Source organism: Oncorhynchus kisutch, linkage group LG20 (assembly GCF_002021735.2).
Source record: "Oncorhynchus kisutch isolate 150728-3 linkage group LG20, Okis_V2, whole genome shotgun sequence".
Lineage (NCBI taxonomy): Eukaryota > Metazoa > Chordata > Actinopteri > Salmoniformes > Salmonidae > Oncorhynchus > Oncorhynchus kisutch.
Window position 1 is genome coordinate 2,645,243 of NC_034193.2, and position 7,402 is coordinate 2,652,644.

A 7,402-nucleotide genomic window follows, 5' to 3' on the forward strand; every position below is an offset into this window, starting at 1 on the left:
TTCACACCAGTCTGGGCTGTCTGGTCTTTCACACCAGCCTGACCTGTCTGGTCTTTCACACCAGCCTGGCCTGTCTGGTCTTTCACATCAGCCTGGCCTGTCTGGTCTTTCACATCAGCCATGTCTGGTCTTTCACATCAGCCTGGCCTGTCTGGTCTTTCACACCAGCCTGGGCTGTCTGGTCTTTCACACCAGCCTGGCCTGTCTGGTCTTCCACATCAGCCTGGCCTGTCTGGTCTTTCACACCAGCCTGGCCTGTCTGGTCTTTCACACCAGCCTGGCCTGTCTGGTCTTCCACATCAGCCTGGCCTGTCTGGTCTTTCACACCAGCCTGGCCTGTCTGGTCTTTCACACCAGCCTGGCCTGTCTGGTCTTTCACACCAGCCTGGCCTGTCTGGTCTTTCACACCAGCCTGGCCTGTCTGGTCTTTCACACCAGCCTGGCCTGTCTGGTCTTCCACATCAGCCTGGCCTGTCTGGTCTTTCACACCAGCCTGGCCTGTCTGGTCTTTCACACCAGCCTGGCCTGTCTGGTCTTTTACATCAGACTGGACTGTCTGGTCTTTCACATCAGCCTGGCCTGTCTGGTCTTTCACATCAGCCTGGCCTGTCTGGTCTTTCACATCAGACTGGCCTGTCTGGTCTTTCACACCAGCCTGGCCTGTCTGGTCTTTCACATCAGCCTGGGCTGTCTGGTCTTTCACATCAGCCTGGCCTGTCTGGTCTTTCACATCAGCCTGGCATGTCTGGTCTTTCACATCAGCCTGGCCTGTCTGGTCTTTCACACCAGCCTGGGCTGTCTGGTCTTTCACACCAGCCTGGGCTGTGTGGTCTTTCACACCAGCCTGGCCTGTCTGGTCTTTCACACCAGCCTGGGCTGTCTGGTCTTTCACACCAGCCTGGCCTGTCTGGTCTTAGATAGATTCACACTGCGGTAGATTCACACTGCGGTAGATTCACACAGCGGTAGATTCACACTGCGGTAGATTCACACTGCGGTAGATTCACACTGCGGTAGATTCACACTGCGGTAGATTCACACTGTGGTAGATTCACACTGCGGTAGATTCACACTGCGGTAGATTCACACAGCGGTAGATTCACACTGCGGTAGATTCACACTGCGATAGATTCACACGCGCTCTAAAGCTAAGCCAATTGAGCCGACATATCAAGTGCACCCACAGGAACTATGCCTTTTAAAAGGTGCCGAAAAGGGGTGATCAGATTGAATCCAGGCTTTCGTCTTACTTTTGCAATGAAACTGTTTTCTGTGTGTTATACCCTGCTATTGCATTGACTACAGGAACATAACCTTGTGTTTCTCTATAGCTGAATGATTTACAAAAAGCCATGGCCTTGGAATACAATGGAATACAATTTTGGATAGAGTAGATATACACTCACCGGACAGTTTATTAGGTACACCACCCCGTTCACAAAAATGGTTCGCTCCTACAGACAGTGAGTCACATGGTTGTGACTTGTTTTATAACGCAGGCAGACATGCATTGAGGCATTTAGTTACTGTTTGATTGAACGTTAGTCAAACGTGGTATGATTGTCGGGGCGACGGTTCCAGTACCTCAGAAAGCCTCCTGGGCTTCACACGCACGACGGTGTTTAGGGTTTACAGAGAATGGTGTGACAAACTGAAGACATCCAGTCGGGGGCAGTCCTGTTGTAGCGGCAGATTTCCTCCTCTTCGTCTGAAGAGGAGTAAGGATCGGACCAAGATGCGGTGTGGGAAATGTTCATGACGATTTTAATAAGAAAAGCACTGAACACTATGAAATACAAAAACAATAAACTAATATGTGAAAATAAACAAACCGAAACAGTACTGTGTGGCGACAAACACACACGGAAACAAACACCCACAAACCAACAGTGAAACCCAGGCTACCTAAATATGGTTCTCAATCAGGGATAAACAGCTGCCAGCTGCCTCTGATTGAGAACCATATCAGGCCAAACACAGAAATCGAAAAAAAAACATAGAAACACAAACATAGACTGCCCACACCAACCCACGCCCTGACCATACTAAATAAAGACAAAACAAAGGAAATAAAGGTCAGCACGTGACACCTGTGAGGGAAAACAGCTCATTGATGAGAGCGGTCAAAGGAGAATATCAAGAATTGTGCAATTCAACAGGCGGGCCCACAAACAGGCAAAAACGGCGCGGTACAACAGTGGTGTGCAGAACGGAAGCTCGGAATGGACAACTTGCCAAGTCCTTGTCACGAATGGGCTATTGCAGCCAATCACCACACCGGGCTTCATTCCCATCATCTAAAAACAAGAAGAAGAAGCTCCAGATTCATCATCAGAACATCTGAACTTTGTACACTGGACAACACTTGGTTTGTTATTTTTGATCGAAACAAAACCACTATTCATTAAATACGAATACCAAACTTTCTTGTCCCGCAATCCCTATTAACAGACAAGTTGAAGCCTGCTTGACAGAGATGCTAAGCTGTTAGCCATCAAGCTAATGAAGTTAGTCCCAGATGAGTTTTCCAATGGAGCCCTCTTCGTCTGGATAGTTAAATGAATGGCTCCAGCGCTGTAGGAGCTGTATCTACTACACTTGGTTCGGGACAAACTGGATCACTCAGAGTTCCAGCGCTGTAGGAGGTGTATCTACTACACTTTGTTTCAGGACAAACTGGATCACTCAGAGATCCTATGAGTTAATAGTTTGCTTGCCGAGGATTATAGACTTGAGGTGGATTCCTTGATTACGCAGGTCGCCGGCCTACGTAAGAAACTGGGGAAGACGCAGAGTTGAATGTTTACATTTTCTATGCCGTTGGCTAGATGGCTTTTGCGCTTGTTGGATGCATCTCCGGCTTGTCGTTTGTTGATATATCAGACTGACCGGTGTTGCCTTGAGCTCCCCCATCTGATAGTGGAGTCGAAGGAGCACAGCAAGAGAGGCAAGGTAATCAATGATGGTCGCATGTCACGAGCCGTGGAAGCCGAAGAAGGCGGCCTCCCACAAAGCAGTCTACACTCCCAACGAGAGGCCCGGAGAGGATACAAACAACAAATAGTTTAGCCGTCCTGGAGCCTGATATTCCTGCACCTTTGTCTCTGGGGTGCCTGTGTCCGCGGCCGCAGTGCCTACAATTACGATTTCGATGTCGACGTCGGCAACCTTTCGTCCCTGCTATGGATCGAGTAGGGCTTCTCCATCTGTCGGAGGCCTGCGTCAGGCGCCGGGAACAATGGGCTCAAGTTATCCTGACTCTCGCCCATCCATAAAGGGTTCCCCGAATCCTGTGAAGCATGGGAGTGGGCTGATTTCCACTTCCTTCTTGCCAGCCGTGATTTTGGGCAGCTCCATGGTAAGAAATGTGACCATTCCTGGTGCAAAAACAATGTCCTTTCCCAGAGCTCGAGTAAATTACATTACTAAGCTGCTCCCGAATGTACTACACCATGACATGGACATCGATTCTATTGTAGTCCATGTGGGTTTTAATGACATTATGAAGGGCAGCTCTGAACAGTTGAAACTTGATTTTTAAAGAGCTGATTGACTCTCTGCTAGACACTAATAAAAGACCCATCATTTCTGGCCCTGTCTCTGAATCGTCTCATTGAACGCTTTAGAAGGATTGTTTACTCTTCACAACGTGATTATTGCAGCTCAATGGGTGTAATTTTTGCTGCTGCGGACCAGGTGCATCCCTTCATGGCTACAGGAGGGTGCCACCCGGTACCAGATGGGTGTACCTAATAAACTGGCCACTTAGAGTTTCTTTCAGAAAACAAATCTGCTGATCTTATTTCTAAGACACAAACATTCAAAGTATCAACCCCCTTCACAGTTCTAATCAAATACTAGTTAGAATATCAAACAAGACAAGACAGATACCATACAGTAATGAATCATGGGTATTACACTCAACGTCAACAAAACAAAGGAGATGACCGTGGACTTCAGGAAAAAGCAGAGGGAGGGAGCACCCCCCTATCCACATTGACGGGACAGTAGAGGAGAGGGTAGTAAGTTTTAAATTCCTCGGTGTCCACATCACGGACAAACTGAAATGGTCCAACCACACAGACAGCGTGGTGAATAAGGCACAGCAGCGCCTCTTCAACCTCAGGAGGCTGAAGAAATTCGGCTTTGCACCAAAAACACTCACAAACTTCTACACATGCACAATCAAGAGCATCCTGTCGGGCTGTATCACCGCCTGGTACGACAACTGCTCCGCCCACAACCGTAAGGCTCTCCAGAGGGTAGTGAGGTCTGCACAACGCATCACAGGGGGGCAAACTACCTGCCCTCCAGGACACCTACACCACCCAATGTCACAGGAAGGCCAAAAAGATCATCAAGGACAACAACCACCCGAGCCACTGCCTGTTCACCCTGCTATCATCCAGATGGTGAGGTCAGTACAAGTGCATCAAAGCAGGGACCGAGAGACTGAAAAAACAGCTTCTATCTCAAGGCCATCAGACTGTTAAACTTCTTATGGATCAAATCCCGTTAGTGGGATCGATTTGGCAACATCCGGGGGAAATTGCAGAGCGCCAAATCCAAATTAAATTATTATAAATATTTAACTTTCATTCAATCACAAGTGCAATACATAAAAATAAAGCTTGACTTCTTGTTAATCCAGCCGCTGTGTCAGATTTCAAAAAGGCTTTACGGCGAAAGCAAACCATGCTATTATCTGAGGACAGCGCCCCATCAAACAAACACATGACAATAATAATTCAACCCGCCAGGCACAACACAAAACTCAGAAATAACTATATAATTCATGCCTTACCTTTGAAGATCTTCTTAAATTCATGGGGACTACAGATGAAATGTAGCCGGCTGGCCAAATCTGCCATGACAAGTTGATCAATGCAGAAGGTGCCTGTCAAATAAAATACACACAAATCTGTTTCAAGCAAATCTGTGTCATTTGATACCTTTTCTTTGGAATTCGAGATTGAATTCCTGTCGTTGTTCCAGAGGCTTCAGGGAAGCGTCATGTTTGCCAGGATAAAGTCTTCTACAAACAGACGCAGGGCACGACACCCTTCATTAGTTGTGTCGAATTACAACAGAAAACACAATAAAGTGGTAGAAGTAGGTCACATATAAAAGACTGTTTGGGGAAAGAGACATTTTGAATTTCTCCATAAGTGTTTGGAATCAAACTTTGATTCGATGTCTCATACTTTTCTCCTTTTTCTCTCCTTCTTGCTTCCGTCTTCTCTCCTTCATTCTTTCTTTTTCATTCCTTCTCTTATTCTTGTCTACTTCTTGTCTCCTTCTCTCCTTCACTCTTTTTTGTCTCCTTCTTGTCTTTTTATATTTTTTTTTTTTTATTTCACCTTTATTTAACCAGGTAGGCTAGTTGAGAACAAGTTCTCATTTGCAACTGCGACCTGGCCAAGATAAAGCATAGCAGTGTGAGCATACAACAAAGAGTTACACATGGAGTAAACAATTAACAAGTCAATAACACAGTAGAAAACGAAGGGGGGGTCTATATACAATGTGTGCAAAAGGCATGAGGAGGTAGGCAAATAATTACAATTTTGCAGATTAACACTGGAGTGATAAAAGATCAGATGGTCATGTACAGGTAGAGATATTGGTGTGCAGAAGAGCAGAAAAGTAAATAAATAGAAACAGTACGGGGATGAGGTAGGTGAAAAGGGTGGGCTATTTACCAATAGACTATGTACAGCTGCAGCGATCGGTTAGCTGCTCAGATAGCTGATGTTTGAAGTTGGTGAGGGAGATAAAAGTCTCCAACTTCAGCGATTTTTGCAATTCGTTCCAGTCACAGGCAGCAGAGTACTGGAACGAAAGGCGGCCAAATGAGGTGTTGGCTTTAGGGATGATCAGTGAGATACACCTGCTGGAGCGCGTGCTACGGATGGGTGTTGCCATCGTGACCAGTGAGCTGAGATAAGGCGGAGCTTTACCTAGCATAGACTTGTAGATGACCTGGAGCCAGTGGGTCTGGCGACGAATATGTAGCGAGGGCCAGCCGACTAGAGCATACAAGTCGCAGTGGTGGGTAGTATAAGGTGCTTTAGTGACAAAACGGATGGCACTGTGATAGACTGCATCCAGTTTGCTGAGTAGAGTGTTGGAAGCCATTTTGTAGATGACATCGCCGAAGTCGAGGATCGGTAGGATAGTCAGTTTTACTAGGGTAAGCTTGGCGGCTTGAGTGAAGGAGGCTTTGTTGCGGAATAGAAAGCCGACTCTTGATTTGATTTTCGATTGGAGATGTTTGATATGAGTCTGGAAGGAGAGTTTGCAGTCTAGCCAGACACCTAGGTACTTATAGACGTCCACATATTCTAGGTCGGAACCATCCAGGGTGGTGATGCTAGTCGGGCATGCAGGTGCAGGCAGCGACCGGTTGAAAAGCATGCATTTGGTCTTACTAGCGTTTAAGAGCAGTTGGAGGCCACGGAAGGAGTGTTGTATGGCATTGAAGCTTGTTTGGAGGTTAGATAGCACAGTGTCCAAAGACGGGCCGAAAGTATATAGAATGGTGTCGTCTGCGTAGAGGTGGATCAGGGAATCGCCCGCAGCAAGAGCAACATCATTGATATACACAGAGAAAAGAGTCGGCCCGAGAATTGAACCCTGTGGCACCCCCATAGAGACTGCCAGAGGACCGGACAGCATGCCCTCCGATTTGACACACTGAACTCTGTCTTGGGCGAGGAGCTGCGGGGGGGGCGGAGCTGTTGGCCGAGGTTGAAGTAGCCAGGCGGAAGGCATGGCCAGCCGTTGAGAAATGCTTATTGAAGTTTTCGATAATCATGGATTTATCAGTGGTGACCGTGTTACCTAGCCTCAGTGCAGTGGGCAGCTGGGAGGAGGTGCTCTTGTTCTCCATGGACTTCACAGTGTCCCAGAACTTTTTGGAGTTGGAGCTACAGGATGCAAACTTCTGCCTGAAGAAGCTGGCCTTAGCTTTCCTGACTGACTGCGTGTATTGGTTCCGGACTTCCCTGAACAGTTGCATATCACGGGGACTATTCGATGCTATTGCAGTCCGCCACAGGATGTTTTTGTGCTGGTCGAGGGCAGTCAGGTCTGGGGTGAACCAAGGGCTGTATCTGTTCTTAGTTCTGCATTTTTTGAACGGAGCATGCTTATCTAAAATGGTGAGGAAGTTACTTTTAAAGAATGACCAGGCATCCTCAACTGACGGGATGAGGTCAATGTCCTTCCAGGATACCCGGGCCAGGTCGATTAGAAAGGCCTGCTCACAGAAGTGTTTTAGGGAGCGCTTGACAGTGATGAGGGGTGGTCGTTTGACTGCGGCTCCGTAGCGGATACAGGCAATGAGGCAGTGATCGCTGAGATCCTGGTTGAAGACAGCGGAGGTGTATTTGGAGGGCCA